At 41.4% G+C, this 20384-nt stretch overlaps 1 protein-coding gene across 4 annotated transcripts in view; it reads right to left on the bottom strand.

Moving 5' to 3' along the window:
* Nucleotides 1-20384, bottom strand: part of TAT (tyrosine aminotransferase) — a 69828-nt gene that overhangs the window by 48561 nt on the left and 883 nt on the right. Inside the window, exon 1 of one of the 4 annotated variants that reach the window (XM_077132940.1) lies at nucleotides 20266-20309. The exons of 2 other annotated variants lie outside the window; for them this stretch is intronic. The gene's annotated coding sequence lies outside the window, so the exon portion shown is untranslated. Of the gene's footprint in view, nucleotides 1-20265; nucleotides 20310-20384 lie in introns of those variants that run through there. One more of the 4 variants, XM_077132941.1, reaches the window with a different exon arrangement.

Genomic DNA, 20384 nt, shown 5'->3' with positions numbered 1-20384 from the left:
AAAGTGATGGCATAGGACTTCCAAGGCAAAGGTCAAAAAAGGCATTGCAGCTTCTACCCTGGTGTTTTGGATTGCTTACTCTGGGAAAAGTCAGATGCCATGTCATGAGGACACTCAAGCAGCCCAGTCTTGGGAGAGGACTCCCAAGAACAACTAGAATCAATCTCCCAACCATGTGAGTGAACTTCCTGTGGAGCAGATCCTCCAGGGTGACTGAAGCCTACATGCCTACAGCCCCAGCTCCTCTTAACTGCAACCTCATGGGAGATCCATGAACCACCCACCAAAGCCACATCTGAATGTCTAACTCATAGTATGGTAGGCAGAATAATGGCTTCCCAAAGATAACCAGGCCTAATCCCCAGAACATGTGACTATGTTACCTTATATGGCAAAAGGGGCTTTGCGGATATGATTAAAGATTATTAAAATAGGGAGCTTGTACGAGATTATCCAAGTAGACTCACTATAATCATGAGGGTCCTTAAAAGATGGAATAGGAAGGCAGAAGGGTCAGAGAAACAGATACGATGACAGAAGCAGAGGTTGGAGTGATGCGACCATAAATCCAGCCAAGAAATGCATCCTTCCCTGAGACCTCCACAAGGAATACAACTCCCCTAACACTTTGATTTTAGCCTGTAAGACCCATTTCAGATTTTTGACCTTCATAATTGTGAGAGAACAAATTTGGGTTGTTTTAAGACAGTAATTTGTGCTAATTTATTATAAAGGCAATAGGAAACCAGTATGCATCTGCAAGGCATTAACCAGTTTGGAACTAACCCTGCAATCTTCTTTCAGGATTCTGTCTCTCATTGATCAGAAATACTTCCTCCCTTGTATACCTTTGAGCCACGTTTACCACATACTGTTCCCTTGTTAATGAACTAAATAAATCTTGGACACATACTCACTTTACATTTGTATGAGCCATACTTTTAGACTTCTAAAATTATGATTTGAGGGCAGGCCATGGTGGCTCAGCAAGCAAAATTCTCACCTGCCATGCCAGAGACCTGGGTTCAATTCCCAGTGCCTGCTCATGCAAAAAAAAAAAAAAAAGAGATAACATTTACAAACTAGATAGAAGCTTCAATATAATATTTTTCTCCCTAATCACCAGTGGGAAGTTGTTGTAGACTGTTAATGATTGTCTTGCTTGGACACAGCAGACTCACTGTGGAAGTTCAAGTGCATATGCCTGACTTTCAAGGCCTCTTAAATGTGCCCCCTGCTAACATCTTCCCTTTATCTTGCATTCCAAAGCAACACAGCAGCAAATGTGAAGCACTGACTGGCAGGTATGTCCCTAAACATAGGGACATATAAATGCTTTCCCCTGCCTTGCTTCCTCAAGAAGTCCCTCTGTCTTATTCATTCCTAAAAGCCTTTCTCAAGCATTCTCTTCTGTGGGAAGCTGCCTTGGGTTCCATCTGCCTGCACACCTCATGTGGATCTTCTTCTTTCCAGTATTATACAAGGTTTACTCATCTGCTTCTCTTATTAGGCTGTGAGCTATCTGAAGGACTGTCTTATTCATTTATGAGTCCACAGACCTGATAAAAACAATGGCAATAATTATAGCTAGTACTTTTTTAGATTTAATAATTGCCTGGCGTTGCTGCCAGCAATACTTGTTAGCTCATTTATCCCTCACCTTAAGCCTATGAGGATTTTCTCCATTTTGCAAATGAGGATGCTGGGACACAGAGAGGTGAGTGAATGTCCCAAGGTCACACATGCAGTATGCGAAGTTCAGAAAGTGTTGAACTCATCGGAAATGCATGCCTTCTAACACACCTGTGAGGAGAGATCTAGTTACCAGGCCCAGGCCAGCGAGGAAATGCTTAGCCTGAGGAGGCTGGACCTGGCGTGGGTGACAGCCCTGCTGCCTCCTGCTCGCTGGCCTGGGCTGCCCAAGCTGTGCCTGCCCTGCCCCCTGCTGGCCAGCTATGTTTTCCTGTAGGTTTCATTGCCCCTGCAATGTAGCTGTGCGTGAACTCACTGGGTCAGAAGTCCCCTCTGCCTCCTGAACCTGAGTTTGGGGTCTGACAACTAACACAGGATGTTCTGCAGCGGGAAGGGGGCCAGAGCACACATGGAATATGCAAGCATTTCCCCTTGATTTACACACTCCAAGTACCGTCTCCCTTGTAAGGGATGGCTGAATGAAACATTCATAGATCCAAATTGGGAAGGTAAACCCTCTGCCCCCAAATGTCATAGAATGCATCAAAAGATAATAGAATATTCATTTTTTAAATTAGGTATTTGGATTATTCTTATATTACAATTACCCTTTGGATGGGTAATTGAATGTCAATCTATATCAATGGACTATCTCTCAAAAGGTGGATCTTATGGAAATATTAAAAAAATTTAGATGCCTAAAGAAAAAAAACAAACAAGACAGATGCCCAGGCCCTATTCCAAGCCTGCTATATCAGAACTGCCAGTGCATACTATCCCTTAAGGTTCACCTGAGGCTACATTTTCCCAAACCCCACATGCCAGTTTGAAAGTATTACATATCCCAGAAAAGCCATGCTTTAATCCTGGGCCAATCTTGCAGGAATACCACTTCTTTTAATCCTGATACAATAACGTATATTGGAAACTTTTGATTAAATTATCTCCACAGAGATATAGGGTGCACAATTATGAGTGTGATTTTTTATTAGATGGAGATTTGACTCATCCATTCCAGATGGGTCTTGTTTAGTTTACTGGAATCCACTAAAAGAGGAAACATTTTGGAGAGAGTCAGGAAGTGACAGAAACCTCAGGGCTGACAGAGCAGACCTGACACAGATATGGATATGTGAAGAGCAGAGAGACGTGGATGTTTGGAGATGCTTGGAGCCCAGCAAAAATTGCCATGAGATGTTAAGCAAGACAGAGCCAGGAGAGAGCCAAGGGAAGCCAAGAGATGAAAGCCAGCCCTGGAGAAGTAAAGTAAGGAACCCCCACAGGAACAGAGGCTTACCTGGAGTAAGGAACCAGCAGATGCCAGCCACGTGACTATCCAGCCAACAGAGGTGTCCCTGACCCATCGGCCTTCCTTGAGTGAAGGTAACCTCGTGTTGGTGTCTTAATTTGGACACTTTCACTTCCTTATCATTGTAAACCTGTAACTTACTAAATTTCCCTTTTTAAAAGCTGTTCCCAGGGTGGGCCACAGTGGCTCAGTGACAGAGTTCTCACCTGTCATGCCAGAGACCCTTCCTGGTGCCTGCTCATGTGGGAAAAAAAAAAAAAAAAAAAGCTGTTCCCATTCTGCTATATCACTTTCTGGCAGCTTGCAAACTAACACACCCCAGAAGGTCTAAAACCATTTAACACTGCATTTTCCCCATATAAGCAAAATCCAATACTTTCCCACCTTAGGGAAACAGTTTATGCTCAAATGGTGCTTCAGTAGAAAACTACGCAGTGCCTAGAGGACGCAACTTTTGGATTGTCTGATCCTGGCTTTTCATAGTCTTTGAGCTATTTTTAAATTCTGCAAATTGTAAGGAATTGAGAACAATGCAAAACAATTCTTGTTTAACATATACAATTTCTGTCCTGCCTAGTAGAGGTTCAATTGCTTTCCTTCCCTTCTCTCTTAGGAAAAAAAAAAATTTGTCACCATTTTTACATTCATTTCAGTACCCCTAATCTAGGAATGCCTTTGTTTTTCAGATTTTCCATTGAACCACCATGACCTCTGCCTGATTCTTTCAATGATTCATGAGTCAAATAAAATAAAATCTTGAAAAAAGAAAAACGAAAAGAAGAGGGACAAGAATCAAAAAAAGAAAAAATAAATAAAATCTTAAATGTGTTCATTTTGTATGTGTATGAGAGTCATTGTTTCACTTTTTTTTTTGGAAAATTATCTTTTAACAGACCAGTAACAAATATCTTTTCTCTACTTTTTGGCCATCTGCTACTTTTTCTCTTTCCTTTGGTTGACACTTAACTACTCATGGGTGTTCCTGTTCTTGTACTCTTCCCTCGATATGCACAGGATCTGTCCATGTGCAGCCGGAAGAACAGTGGGATGAACTTAGGACAAAGCAGAGGTCATGGCATTGGTTTCTAACTTCTTTTTTTTTAACATGGGCAGGCACCGGGAATCGAACCCGGGTCCTCTGGCATGGCAGGCAAGCGTCCTTGCCTGCTGAGCCACCGTGGCCCACCCAGTTTCTAACTTCTTGCACGCAAAAAATTAAATAACACAAACTAAACTAAAATAAACTCACCCAATTTTCACTGGGCTCTAACTCTTTTCCACTCTCATCAAATGAGCTCCTTCTTTAACCTGTGAAGTTGGTCAATTTATTGAAAATTACACAGAATAGGATTGTGTTATTTTTAAAGCTTCTAACACCACTGCAAGATGCTATGGAAAATATAAGATTCCTATCATCTTTCTGAGTATACAGAATTAGTCTATAAGAACTAACATTATTTGCCCAACAATTATTTATTGAGCAGAGCTGCGTTGGAATCATCGAGGGCTCATTCATTAAAGTCTGGCAGCTGATGTCCAGCTATCAGCTGGGACCTTAGCTACAGCTATCATCCAGAACACCTACACGTGGCCTTTACGTGGAGCCTGGAATTCTTTACTTATTGTGGCTGGATTCCAAGATGGAATATCCTGTGAGCCAGGCAGAAGTTGTACTGCCTCTTATGATGAGCCTCAGAAGTCACCCAGGGCCACATCTAATGCACTCTCTTCAGAGCTGGCTTCAAGGGTGCACAAGTTTAAAGGGGCCCACACTTAGAAGGACCCCAAATTGGTTTAATGTTTTGCTGTCATTGTCTTGAAATTCTTAATACATCTTTAATAGGGCCCCATATTTTCATTTTGCATTGGACCTGTACATAGCCCGTCCTGATTCTATTTGTTGAGGCACTCACAAAGCCTCACCCAGGTTCACAGGGTAGGGACACAGATCCCTCTCTTGATGGGGGAATAGCAAGTTTCCAGAAGAACATATGGGACTGGAAATATCGCTGAAGCCTATTTTTTAAAATAAACTTTATTATTATTACTTTTTTTTTGCATGAACAGACACCGGGAATTAAACCCAGGTCTCCGGCATGGCAGGCGAGAACTCTGCCTGCTGAACCACTGTGGCCCGTCCAAGAAACTTTATTTTTAGAGCAGATTTAGGTTTACAGAAAAATTCCACAGAAAGTACAGAGTTCCCACATATAAACCACATATAGTTTCCCTTATTATTAACATCCTGCTTTAGAGAATTACATTTGCTACAACTGATGAGCCAATATTGATTCATTATTAGTATACCTTAGGGTTCACTCTCTATGATGTACAGTTCTTTGGGTTTTGACAAATGCATAATGCCATGGATCCACCACTAGAGTATCATACAGAGTAGTGTCACAGACCTAAAAATACCATGTTATTCATCCCTCCTTCCCTCGCTCCAAGCCCCTAGTACCCACTGATCTTTTCACGGTCCCTATAGTTTTGCCTTTTCCAGAATGTTCTGCAGTTGGGATTAAACAGTGTGTAGACTTTTCAGACTGCCCTATTTCACTTAGCAATATGCATTTAAGCTTCCTCCATGTCTTTTCACAGCTTGATAGCGCCTTTCTTTTTGTTACTGAATGACAGTCAGTGGTACAGATACAGGATAGTCTGTTTATCCTTTTACCTATTGAAGGCCATCTTGGTTGTTTCCAGTTTTTAGCAATTAAGAATAAAGCTAAAACATCCATGTGCAGGCTTTTGTGTGGATATAAGTTTTCACCTCCTATTGGTTGATATCTAGGAACACAATTGCTGGGGTCTTGTTTTAGCTTTTTTTTTTTTTTTTGGAAAATGCAATCTGCTCAGAGGGTTTGTGGAGAAAATAAAACACACTTGGACCTTCGAAAAGCTTTCCTCCAATATTGTGAAATTTTCAGTCTCTCACAAAGATATCTTTCAGTCTACATCTTCCACAAAGCTTTGCTAAAGAGAGTAAAAGGTGGTATCTATCCATCCATCCATCCAACAAATCCTGATTGAGTTTATATTGGCGGAGCATTCACTGATGACATGAAGTCACCTGATTCTCTACAGGTTTTGATTCACAGAGGTGATGTGAGTCAACAGAGAAGAGAAAATAGAGGATAAAGCTGAAACAGTGAGGAAGACAAAATACCAGGGATGTCCAGGAGCACAAGACAGCACTTTCAGCAGAAAGGAGTCAGAGTTGGTTCCTGGAGACATGGCTTCTAAGTTGCTCCCCTCCACTCATCCAACAGAGTCATCCATCCCTTAAATAACTACCATTTGTGCCATTTGTGTTCTAGGTTCTGGGGATAGAGCAGAGAGGAAAATCAAGTTCCCACCCTCATGGGACAGCCAGATAAGAGAAAAAGTAAGAAATTAATAGATAAAGTCAGGGAGTGTTAATCCCCCCACTTTGTTCTTCTTTTATAGGATGATTTTAGCTACACTCTCTGACTTTAAAACCTATTATGAGGCCACAGTGATCAAAACAGCATGGTACTGGCACAAAGATAGAAGCATTGACCAATGGAATCAAATCAAGAGAGCAGAAATAGACCACCAAATCTACGCTCAACTGATTTTTCACAAAGCCCCCAAATCATCTGAACTGAGACAAAATAGTCATTTCAATAATTGGGCATGGAAGAACTGGATATCAATGGCCAAGAGAATGAAACAGGACCCCTATCTTACATCCTACACAAAAATTAACTCAAAGTAGATCAAACACCTAAATATAAGAATTAACACCATAAGGCTTCTAGAAGAAAATGTGGGGAAACATCTTCAAGATCTAGTAATAGGAGGTAGCTTCCTAAACTTTACACCCAAAGCACCAGCAACAAAAGAAAAAAATAGATAAATGGGAATGCCTCAAAATCAAAAGCTTCTGCACTTCAAAACACTTTGTCAAAAAGGTAAAGAGGTAGCCAACTCAATGGGAGAAAATATTTGGATATCACATATTGGACAAATATTTGATTTTCTATATATACAAAGAAATCATACAACTCAACAACAAAAGAACAAATAACCGAATAATAAAATGGGCTGAAGATATGAATAGGCACTTTTCTGAAGAGCAACTATAGATGGCTCAAGAGCATCACGAAGAGATACTCATTTTCACTGGCCATAAGGGAAACGCAGATCAAGACTACAATGAGATATACCTCACACCTATAAGAATGGCTGCTATTAAACAAACAGGAAACTATAAATGTTGGAGAGGATGTGGAGAAACTGGGACACTTTTTCACTGCTGGTGGGAATGTATAATGGTGCACCACTATGGAAGACTGGTGGTTCCTTAGGAAACTAAATATTGAGTTGCCCTATGATCCAGTAAATAGCATTACTTGGTATATAACCAGAAGAGCTGAAAGCAATGATACAAACAGACATTTGCACACCAATGTTCATATAGCATTATTCACAATCACCAAAAGATGGAAACAAACTAAATGCCCATCAACAGACGAGTGGATCAACAAAATGTGGCATATACGTATGATGTAATATTATGCAGCAGTAAGACAAAATGATGTTCTGAAGCACATGGTAAGATGGATGAGCCTTGAGGACATAATGCTGAGCGAAGTTAGCCAGACACAAAAGGACCGATACTGTATGATTCCACTTTTAGGACCAGCATAAAGGTATAATCAGAGGCTTATAACACAGAATATAGGGGACTTAGAGATACATAGAAGCTAGAGATGGGTGAACTGTTAGCTAATGATGTTGAACTCCATTGTAAGGGAATAGATAGGAGTGAAGGTGGTTCTCTAGTGGGTTTATAAGTAATTATCATATCGAAGGTGAAAAAGATTGAAAGGATTATATAGACTTATGTGTCCCACTGATTAACACTGGAAATATGAATTAGTTCTCACAAGAATTACTTCAAAGATATGATTCTTGTACAAAGAGTGTTTAAGTACAGAGTACAGAGGAAAACTGCTACTGCATGCTATGAGTAATGTTCAAAAGGAAACCATCAGGGCGGGCCGCGGTGGCTCAGCGGGCAAGAGTGCTTGCCTGCCGTGCCGGAGGACCCCGGTTCGATTCCCGGCCCCAGCCCATGTAAAAAACAAACAAACAAACAAAATATAATAAAAAAAAAAAACAAGAAAATGTTTAAAAAATGTTTCCCTTTCTTCCTCCCTTCCTTCCTTCTATCCTTCCTTCCTTTCCTCCCTCTCTCTTTAAAAAAAAAAAAAAAAGGAAACCATCAGCACTACCACAGCAAAGGTAAATAACTGGGGGAGGAATAAGAGTTAAGAGGATGTTGACTTCCGGAGAAGATGGCGGCTTAGTAAGACGCGCGGGTCTTAGTTCCTCCTCCAGAAAAGCAACTAAAGAAACAGAAACAATACGAAACAGCTCCCGGAGTCACGACAGAGACCAAAAAGACAGCGTACCCCATTCTGGAACAGCTGAACAGGCAGGGAGAATCCGCTGCGGTGAGATACCCGAGGGGCGCACGTTTTCCCGGCCGGGGCGGCTGGCGACTGGGGTCCCCTCCACGCACGTGGCTCCCCGGTCTGACTGGGAATATTGGATAGCGGGGCCCTCCCGTCACGCTTGGCGTCTCGGGCCAGCTGGGCAATTTGGATCGGCACTCCCCCAAGCCGCGGCCAGCGACCCCCCCCTCCATGCACGGTTTCCCGGGCCGACTGCCCCGCAGACAAACGACCACCACGAGCGCCACCTACTGGGCAGGAAAAGAAAAACAGAGCCCAGAGATTCCACAGAAAAAGCTTTCAACCAGCTGTGTCCCACACCCAGGGAAATCTGATCAAATGCCCAGACACCAGCAGAAAATAATGGATGACGCTCAGAAAATTGAAGATATGGCCCAGTCAAAGGAACAAACCAATAGTTCAAATGAGATACAGGAGCTGAGACAACTAATGCTGAATATACGAACAGAAATGGAAAAACTCTTCAAAAACCAAATCAATAAATTGAGGGAGGACATGAAGAAGACATGGGCTGAACAAAAAGAAGAAATAGAAAATCTGAAAAAACAAATCACAGAACTTGTGGGAGTGAAGGACAAAGAAGAAAAAATGGAAAAAACAATGGATACCTACAATGGTAGATCTAAAGAGACAGAAGCTACAATTAGTGAACTGGAGGATGGAACATCTGAATTCCAAAAAGAAACAGAAACTATAGGGAAAAGAATGGAAAAACTTGAGCAGGGACTCAGGGAACTGAATGACAATATGAAGCGCACAAATATATGTGTTGTGGGTGTCCCAGAAGGAGAAGAGAAGGGAAAAGGAGGAGAAAAACTAATGGAAGAAATTATCACTGAAAATTTCCCAACTCTTATGAAAGACCTAAAATTACAGATCCAAGAAGTGCAGCACACCCCAAAGAGATTAGACCCAAATAGGCATTCTCCAAGACACTTACTAGTTAGAATATCAGAGGTCAAAGAGAAAGAGAGGATCTTGAAAGCAGCAAGAGAAAAACAATCTGTCACATACAAGGGAAACCCAATAAGACTATGTGTAGATTTCTCAGCAGAAACCATGGAAGCTAGAAGACAGTGGGATGATATATTTAAATTACTAAAAGAGAAAAACTGCCAACCAAGACTCCTATATCCAGCAAAATTGTCCTTCAAAAATGAAGGAGAAATTAAAACATTTATAGACAAAAAGTCACTGAGAGAATTTGTGACCAAGAGACCAGCTCTGCAAGAAATACTAAAGGGAGCACTAGAGTCAGATACGAAAAGACAGAAGAGAGAGGTATGGAGTAAAGTGTAGAAAGAAGGAAAATCAGATATGATATATATAATACAAAAGCCAAAATGGTAGAGGAAAATATTATCCAAACAGTAATAATACTAAAAGTTAATGGACTGAATTTCCCAATCAAAAGACATAGAATGGCAGAATGGATTACGACCCAGCAATGCCACTGCTAGGTATCTACTCAAAGGACTTAAGGGCAAAGACACAGACGGACATTTGCACACCAGTGTTTATAGCAGCATTATCTACAACTGCAAAGAGATGGAAACAGCCAAAATGTCCATCAACAGACGAGTGGCTAAACAAACTGTGGCGTATACCTACGATGGAATATTATGCAGCTTTAAGACAGACTAAACTTATGAAGCATGTAATAACATGGATGGACCTAGGGAACATTATGCTGAGTGAGTCTAGCCAAAAACTAAAGGACAAATACTGTATGGTCCCACTGATGTGAACCGACATTCGAGAATCAGCTAGGAATATATCATTGGTAACAGAGACCAGCAGGAGTTAGAAACAGGGTAAGATAATGGGTAATTGGAACTGAAGGGATACAGACTGTGCAACAGGACTAGATACAAAAACTCAAAAATGGACAGCACAATAACACCTAAGTGTAATGTAACTAGGTTGGAACACTGAATGAAGCTGCACCTAAAATATGGTTTTTTGTTTGTTTGTTTGTGTGTTTGTATCTTTTGTTTTTGTTTTTTTCTTTTTCCTTTTTATATATATATATATTTTATTAGTATTATTATTTTAATTCTCTTCTCTATATTAACATTCTATATCTTTTTCTGCTGTTTTGCTAGTTCTTTTCCTAAATCGATGCAAATGTACTAAGAAATGATGATCATACATCTATGTGATGATACTAAGAATTACTGAGTGCATGTGTAGAATGGAATGATTTCTAAATGTTGTGTTAATTTCTTTTCTTTTTTTTTGATTAATAAAAAAATTAAAAAAAAATAAAGAGTTAAGAGGATGTTTAGATTTCCTATTTGGCAAAGGTGTGTTTATTGGTTTTCTTTCTCTTGAGAACAACGAAATTATCTAAAATTGAGAATGCTAATGGACTGTGGACTTTGGGCCCTCTACATGATATGCCCAATGAATGCAGGTGGGTGAAGGATGCACTGATGGAGAAGTAGATTGGTGATGGTATATACTTAATGAACGAAGGTTGTGCTGCTACAAAAGGAACAAAGTCGCGAGGCATGTAATGATGTGAATGAACATGTGGGACATTTGGTTAGACAAAATAAGCCAGAAACAAAAGAACAAGAATGGTATGGTCACTTTCAGAAAATACTTTTATGAAAACAGGGGCCTGGATTGTAAGATTTTAGAACAGACACATTAAGTCCAGAGTGGTGATTATTATTTCTGGATTTTGAGAGGCTGTTTTATATATAACCTGATATTTAGAGATAACAACAAAGAGGAACAGGTTGGGGTTAAAGTAATTCAGAACATAGGGGTAAGGAAGACAGTGTCTATATTTTAGAACCACACATACTCTTTGAGCCCAAAGGAAGAAAGGTTTCCTTGGTCTGGAACTGAAATTTTCTGTAGTGTGTAATCTAATTCAGCCTATCTGTATAACTCATTTGAACAATTGAAACACAGGGAGCACAGAATAAGAAAGAGGTCCTTTAATCTTGTATAGATTATTGTAATGCCTGGGTACATCCTAGAGTATATTAAGCATATAATCAAAAAGTATTGAAAAAAAAAAAGTATTGGCAAAGCCCCCTGAGGGATGGGAGAAAGAACATGAAACTATTAAATCTTACCATCAGGGAATCCCCTGATAATGTGTCAAACTTTATGGATACCCAAATCAATATGCCATGCCCTCAATCATGAGGCTTACTCTTGTGAAGCTTATGTAGGTAGCAGAGAAGCATAGACTACCTATAGGCATGCCTAAGAATTACTTCTGGAGGACCTCTTTTGTTGCTCAGAGGTAGCCTCAGTCTCTAAGCCCAACTCTGCAAGTGAAATCACCGCCCTCCCCCTTACGTGGGACATGACATCCAAGGGTGAAAATCTCTCTGGTGACATAGGAGATAACTCCCAGGGATGAATCCAGACCTGGCACCATGGGATCAACAATTACATCCTGACCAAAAGAGGGAAAAGAAGTATAATTAATAAAGTATCATTGGCAGAGAGAGTTCAAATAGAGTCGAGAGGTGACTCTGGAGGTTGCTCTTATTCAAGCTTCAGGTAGACCTTGTTACCTATCATAATCTGCCAACCCCCAACCAGGACCATTCCGGCCAATCCTAAAGAACACCTAGGGAAATATATAAGATTCCACAAGGGTTCCAGGCACTACAGTAACTTGCCAGAAACCTACAACCTCCAGATTGGGTCCCTGGTCCAGATAAGTCCTGAAACCTAGCCCAGCCTCTCCAGAATATCATAGTTCCACCTCCCTACCCCATATTAGTGACAGACCCTTTCTTATATGAAATTTTAGAATGGCCATAGCCCAAATATCCCTAAAGAGAGGGATGGAAAGATCAAAGATGATGAAAGACGATGGTGGAGTTATACAGAGAAGATAGGATTTAACAAATGAATATGAATGCTGAATCATTATATTGATGTCTCTTTTAGTCTCTAGTATTTTAGAACAACTAGAAAAGCCTAAAATTGTGAAATTGAAACCCATGTGAAACTCTGAAATTTGTTCTACAACTAATTGTGATGCTGTGCTTTGAAATTTATAGCTTTTTTGTATGTATGCAATTTTTCACCAATAAAAGGAGGAAAAAAAGTCGATTGTGATGATAAAAAAAATTTTTAAGCCCTCTTAGCCTTTTTCTGGAGCAGCTAGAAGAAAAAATATGAGAGGATTGTATGGTAGCCCATGACAAACTCTGGGATCTGTCCTGTAACCACTTGTTGAAGAGTGCTTTGAGACTATTGCTTTTTTATTTCTTTGTTTTGTATATATGTTATACTACACAATAAAAAAAGTTAAAAATAAATAAATAATGTTTATTTATTCTGGGCAGTGCAAGGGTAGCTCAGTGGTAGAATTATTGCCTGACATGTGCAAGCCTCAGGTTCAATTCCCAGAGCTTGCCCATGCCAAAAAAAAAGGAAAAAAAAGTACAGTTATTTATTCTATTAAGTCCTGAGAAGAAAAGGTAGAGAGGAGAGCGACAGTTGTCAGAAAGACCTCTCTGGTTTGGTATTAGCTGAGGATACTCTCTGAATGAAGCGAGGAAAGAGCTGTGCTGCAGGAAGAGGGGACAGCAAGAACAAAGGCCTAAGACGGGAACTTGCTGCTCGAATGAAGAGGTCCTGGAGATCTGTCCCACCATAATGCACCCAAGGCATGTGAGAAGGTCTCTGAAGCACTATACTATAGAAACACTCAGTCTACTTTAACTATGTGTATATTTTGCATTCCATATTCATTTCCTCAGGCTGCCATAATAAAGTGCCACAAACTAGGTAGCTTAAAACAATAGAAATTTATTGTCTCTTAGTTCTGGAGTCCAGAAGTCTGAAATCAAGGTGTCAGCAGGACCATGATCCTTCTGAAAACTGTAGAAGAGAATCTTTCCTTGCCTCTTTTAGCATCTGGTGCTTGCCAGCACCCTGTGGTGTTCCTTGGCTTATAAACGAAGCACTCCAGCTCATGCCAGAAGGCCTTCTTTATTGTCTCCATTTTCACATGGAATTCTCCTTGGTGTCTGACTCTCTGCCTCTTCTTGCAAGGGCACCTGTCATATTGGATTTGAGCCAGCCTTCTCCAGTTTGACCTCACTTATATTTAGCCAATTCTATCTGCAACAATCCTATTTCCAAATAAAGTGACATTCTAAGATACTGGGGATTAGGACTTCAACATATCTTATGGGGGACACAGTCTAACATATAACATACTCCTTTGAGGTTTTGCACTTCAAGCATTTTGATTACTTGCAAGCAAACTTCTAGGCAATGAAGGGGGAAAATGCCCTTAGAAAAAGTAGATAAAATTAATTTTTCTCAAATGTTTAAACATAGGCAAAACATAAGAAGCTTAAAAGCTGTACTTTTCAAATGTTCTACAAGAGGCATTGAGATGGTTTGGAGGCTTTATGGCCTTCAGAAAAGTAGGTTCTCAAGTTAACCCATCCCTATGGTATATATCTATCATGAGTAGGACCTTTTGATCAAGTTTTCTCAATTGAGACATGATCCACCACATTCAAGGTGGGTTTAATCCTCTTACTGGAGTACCAAGAAGCTAAGATGATTAAATTAAGAGAAGTTAAGAGATTATATTCAGAGAAACTCACGGAAAAAGCCCCAGAGAAACTGAGAGACAATGGCTGCACCCACAGGAGACGAGAGAGGAAGCTACTAAAGCCAGAAGCTGGAAGCAAAGAAACCTGGGAGAGAAGGACCAGCAGACATTGCCATGTACCTTGCTATCTGACAGAGCCCAACCTCGCCAGTAACTGGTCTTCAGAGAAGTTATCGTCTTACTGATGCATTAATTTGGACAATTTCATGGCCTTAAAATTGTAAACTTGTAAGCTAATAAATCCCCATTGTTAAAACTGAGTCCATTTCTGGTGTATTGCATTTCATCAGGTTTAGCAAACCAAAATAGGGATGCATTATTTTTAGAATCATCAAAGAAGGTTCTTAAAATATTTTAAACCAAAAATCCAAAAGTTTAATAACACACACAACTGATGAGCTTATGCAGAAATAGGCACTGTTAAACATAACTGATGGTCATATAAATTCATATATTCCCATGAAGGGCAATTTGGTATCAGAATTGTAAATGTATTTATCTCTGACCTAAATATTAAACTCTTGGGACTCTATCCTACAGGTGTAGGTGTGGGCATGCAAAATGATGTTATGTACAAGGTTGTTTGTAAAGTTTGTTTATAATAGCAAAAGATTGGAAATAACCTAAATTTCCATCAAGAGAGGACTGATTAAATAAATTCTGATACATCCAGACAATGCAGCTTGAAGAAAACAAATGAATACACTTTTTTACTGATATGGAAAGATCTCCAAGCTAAATTAAGTGAAAAGAGCAAGGTATAGAACAGCGTATACCTCTTATGTAAAGTGTGGGAGTTTGAGGGGGGTGGGTGTAATACATTTGCTTTGCTTGTATTTACATAAACCAGCCTAGAATGATTTACAAGGAAATCATTACATGATAATTTGTGGAAGCGGAGGTGTATCTCCTTTACCTGCAGGTGCGCCCATCCCCCAGCTGCCACGATGTTGACTGATGACAATTCACAGTGCCCTCTTCTATGGAAAACTGCCCTCTACCCAACAGAGAGCCACCTTGCCTGGAAACTCTAATCCCTCAAACCCCAACTCAGGGCAGACTCCATGACTGACTGACACAGCCTCAAAGTGGAACCAATTTTGTAGTATAATTTGTTTTGGAATCAGGCTCAAAGCCCTGAAAGCCCAGTGACGGAAGACTTAAGGCACAGTCTGCTCCTGATGTTCACGGCATCATTAGGTCTCTAACTCTATTGTCTTTTGCTCTCTCAGCCCTGACCCCATCTGTGTGCCTGCTCTGGTCTCAGCCTGGATCCCTCGTGGCAGTGACAGTGTCTGCATGGCTGCAGCACTCTTATCTTGCATCATCCAGAGAAAAAGAAGGCTTCTCTTCTGGTAGCTCCCCAAAAGAAAGATGGTGTAGTAGTTAATTCAGTTGTCAACTTGGCCAGGTGAAGGTATCTAGTTCCGTGGCTGTGGTCACGAGCCAACGGTACGTGAACCTCATCCGTTGCTCATTACATCTGCAGTCAGCTAAGAGGTGTGCCTGCTGTAATGAATGTTGTTTGATTTAATTGGCTGGTGCTTAAATGAGAGCGTTCAACATAGCACAGCCCAAGCAGCTCAGCATACCTCATCTCATCACTTGCAGCTCATCCCAGGCCTTTGGAGATGCAGAAAGGAATCACCCCTGGGAAAGTTGTTGGAACCCAGAGGCCTGGAGAGATGGGCAGCAGAGATCGTCCTGCCTTCCCACGTAAGAAGGAACTTCAGTTGAAAGTTAGCTGCCTTTCCTCTGAAGAACTATACTTTAACTAAATAAATCCCCTTTTATTGAAAGCCATTCCGTTTCTAGTATATTGCATTCTGGCAGCTAGCAAACTAGAACAGAGGGCATTTTATTCTCAGAAACCTCCAGCAAACACCTCCTTGGAGTGTCCCCGGTAGATCAGTCTAGACTTTTCTAAGAGAGAAATCCCTTTCTATCTCATTTAAGGTGCTGTTTTGTTGACTTTCTTGTTCATCCAGCCAAACTTATAACCTAACTATAACATGCCTTGATGGAAAAAACAGTTCACTGTGAGGAAAGGATGATTGTTCTGATTTTGGGAGCTAGCAGAACAATCCTAAGCAGGTTTAGGAAGGAGCATTTTCCACTTGAGGGCATATCAAGGGGAAGTGGGATCTCCAAGTGAGAAGCAAGTTAAGGCTAGAAGGGAAAGCAGTTCAGGGACAAGAGGAAGCCACAACAACTGATAGACATATCCGGGTATTTCTCTTGATGTCAAATGTACACAGGAGGCAGCTTGAAGGATTTCCCTCGACTAAATTTGGCCAATTTCAGTAAAAAAAAAAAGAATAATAACACTTGCAACATATTGTTAGGAAAGAAATTAGTAAGTCTACAGCAATACTGTAATAAAGAGTCTCACTCCATATTTGGTGTTGGACTGACAGCTTTCAAGCCCCACCACTCTTCTTTACCCTTCTGTCCACATCTGGACAAGGTGATAAAAAAAAAAAAAACCGAGCTACTCCTTCCTTTGGAGCTGGTGGAAAGTAGAAAGCACAACAGCTCCAGTCTCATGGAAGAACTATCACCCCAGTCCCATCCCCCAGTCACAACAAAACCCAAAGCCAGTCACCCCTCCCTACTCTCTCAAGCCAATGTTGGACCAACTTGGAACAGTTTTAGTTTCCTAGGCTGCTCCAAGAAAATACCATAAAATGGTGCAACTTAAACAATGGGAATTTTTTTTTTTTTTTTTTTTTTTTTTTTTAAAGGAAAGACAGAGAGAAGGAAGGAAGGATAGAAGGAAGGAAGGAAGGAAGAAAGGGAAACATTTTTAAACATTTTCTTGTTTTATTGTATTCTGTTTCTCCGTTTTTGTTACATGGGCTGGGGCCGGGAATCGAACCGAGGTCCTCCGGCATAGCAGGCAAGCACTTTGCCCGCTGAGCCACCGCGGCCCACCCCAAACAATGGGAATTTATTCGCTCAGAGTTTAGGAATGGAAAATGTTCAAATCAAGGGATCATCAGGGTGATACTTTCTTCCTGAAGACCAGTGGGCAGTGATTCTGGACTTATCTGTCACATGGTGTGCCTGTTTGAAACTGTCGGATACACCAGAAAAGCCATGATCTTTAATCCTCATTCAGTATTGCTGGGTGGGGTCTTTTTTATCATTTCCGTGGAGATGTGACCCACCCAATTGTAGGTGGTAACTTCTGATTAAATGGTCTTCATGCAGATGTGTCCCCACCCATTCAAGGTAGGGTTGCTTACTGGAGCCTTTTAAGAGGGAACTGTTTTGGAAAAAGCTCAGAACCAACAGAGCCCACACAGCCAGAGACCTTTGGAGATGTAGAAAGAAAAGGACCCTGGGGAAGCCTTATGAAGTGAGGACAGAAAGCTAGCAGGCATCACCTTGTGTCTTTCCAGCTGAGAGACAAACTCCGAACTTCATCAGCTCTTTCTTTGGAGTTAATGAATTTTTTTCTGGATGCCTCAGTTTGGACATTTTCATGGCCTTAGGATTATAAACTTGAAACTTAATAAAATCCCTTTTTAAAATCCATTCCATTTCTGGTATAGTGCATTCCAACAGCTTAACAAACTAAAGCACATGACAAGCCACAAGGCTGGGCATCTGCTGGTCTCTCCCTTCTCTTCTGGGTCTGTTGATTTCAGTATCTTGCTTCCAGTGTCTTGCTTTCACGATGCTCTCGGTTTGATTTTTGTTCTCTTATAAAGGACTCCATTAATAGGATTAAGCCCCATCATGCCTGGGAAACACTGTAAATGAAGTAACCTCATCAAAAGGTCCTACTTACAATGGGTTTAAACCCACAAGAATGGATTAGATTTAAGACCATGTTCTTCTGGGATACACACAGCTGCAGACGACCTTTTCTGCTGTCCCCAGAGACACTCACTATGTGAGCAATAAACCTTTCATGTTCTCTTTGTGTATGTGTGGCATCATCATTCTTGACATCCAAACCAAAATTTTAATGGGTGGGAGTCCATCCTGCTTCTGCAGGGTGATCATAACAGACACTTTAAAAAGCAAGGGTAGGGGGATAAGTTTACAACATTTGCAACCATAACTTTGTAATAAATAGAGAATACAGAATCTAGCAGACATCACCTTAACCAAGTGATAAAATTTCAAATCAACAATTATGGAGCAAACTGACATCTGCCTCTTGATAGGAGGCACCAAGAAAGACACAATATCACCTATTTTTATATTCTTGCTAGAAATGTTTAACCTGAGTTTAATCATGAATAAACAAATAGTCAAATTCAAATTAAGAAACAGTCTGAAGAAAATAATTGAACTAGACTCTTTCAAAGTGTCAAAGATTTGAATGGGGGGGAAGGCTGGGAAACTGCTGCAGATTAAAGTAGGTGTAAAGGAAACTAAAGAGACATGACAATGATGACTATATGCCATGAATAATCCTTGATTGGATCCTGGATCCAAAGTGGGGGGAGTAGATATAAAAGGCATTATTGAGACAATAGGGAAAATGTGGATGTATAGATTATATAACACAGCAAAATAAAATATCTGCATTGTGATCATTACAATGTGGGTATGGAAGAGATGCTGTTCTTTGGAGATACGTGCTAACGAGTAACGTGTCTGGAACTTACATTCAGGTGTTTCATCAGAAAATGTTATGTCTATGGAGAGACTGGTAGGACAAAGGTGGCAAAATGATAATAACGAGTAATTATCATTATTAGGACCAAAGAAAATAATTATACAGAACCAAACAAAAAGGAGAGAATCTGTTCCTTGCCTTTTCCAGCTCTTAGGACCACTTGAAATTCCTCAGCTTGCGGAACCTAACCTCTGCTTCTGTCCTCACCTCCTTCGCTGACCCTACAGCCTCCCTCTTATAAAGACCTTTGTGATTACATTGTGCGCACCTGGATAATCCAGAATACGCTCCCCATTTCAAGATCCCTAATTTAATCACCCAGGAAAACCTCTTTTATTATGTAAGGTAACACATTCACAGGTTCCAGGGTTTAGGACTAAGGCAGTTTTGAAGGCCATGACCCTCTACTAACCATAGCTGTCTCCTGCTCAGAACAGGGTCTTAATAAACATTGCAGAAGGATTTAGGATTTGGCCCCATCCTCTCCACTCGTGGCAAAAAGGCTGGAGTTGTTCACACCAGATATTTAGACTGCCCAGAATGGGATTTTTCAATTTTCCCCCAAACCTGGTTTTCTCCTGTCTTTCCCATCTCAGAAAACGGTACCACACCCACCCTGGCACTCCCTCACATCCAATCCATCCTGTAAACTACAAGAGATGGTCCACAGACACCAGCACCCCCCTCCTGGCACATCAGTAGCTTCCCCACTCTTCTCTTCTTCTAACTCGCTCACAGAAACCAGAATGATCTTTCAATATTTTAAATCAGATCAAGTCACTCTTCTCAGAATCCTGCAGTGCGACCCCCTTGCTCTTAGAATCTTCTCTTTCTGTAACATTCTCTCAGCCATCCTCAAAGCTGCCTCAACATTCAGGTCTCAACTCAAACGTCGTGTTGTTAGAGCTACAGAAAGAACCCTGCTTTCCTCCTGCTCAAGTGTAGACATCGCCTCCTTTGATTACTGCCCGCAGGGGCGGCTCCCATCGAGCTCGCGGTTCGCCAGGGTCTCTCCAGCGCCCTCTACAGACAGGAGCTGCCCAAACACTTGTTGAAAGACTTCGCAGCCTTATGGGTTTTTAAGTACCCTTACCTGGCAAAATAGAAAGCTGTCAATTCTGCCATTCCCCATTTTTTTCAAAATGTCTTGTAAGCCTGTGACTATTGCAATGGATGAACTGGCCTCGAGCCACCCTGCGACATAGTCACCGCAAGGACAGCAGTTGAGAGAAGGAGGGAGGGAGGGACAGTGGATAGGTGGATGGGCGGGCAGTGGGTGGATGTGCCTCACGCTCTCGGAGAGCGACCCCAAGATGCTGAAGAAGTTGAGCCCTGAGGTGGCGGGTGTTCGCTTCCCTGGGCCGCCCACTTGGCTGGGTCACCGAGGGGATACTTCAGAAGGGACCAGGCACGGTGGATGGACCCTGGGCTTACGGCAGCGACTTGCTCCCTCTCCCCCTGCCTTTACCCCCCACCCCCATCCCCGCCACACCTCTCCCCACACACTCACCAGCCTCTCCCCGGGCCTGGAAACGCCGCGGTCGGCCCCACGGGACATGCGGCGCACAGCTGCTCTTCGCGCCCCCTGCCGGCGCGCCCCCTGCCGGCGCGCCCCCTGCTGGCGCGCGC

The sequence above is a fragment of the Tamandua tetradactyla genome, chromosome 16 (assembly GCF_023851605.1).
Source record: "Tamandua tetradactyla isolate mTamTet1 chromosome 16, mTamTet1.pri, whole genome shotgun sequence".
NCBI lineage: Eukaryota > Metazoa > Chordata > Mammalia > Pilosa > Myrmecophagidae > Tamandua > Tamandua tetradactyla.
This window is presented reverse-complemented; position numbering and strand designations above follow the sequence as displayed.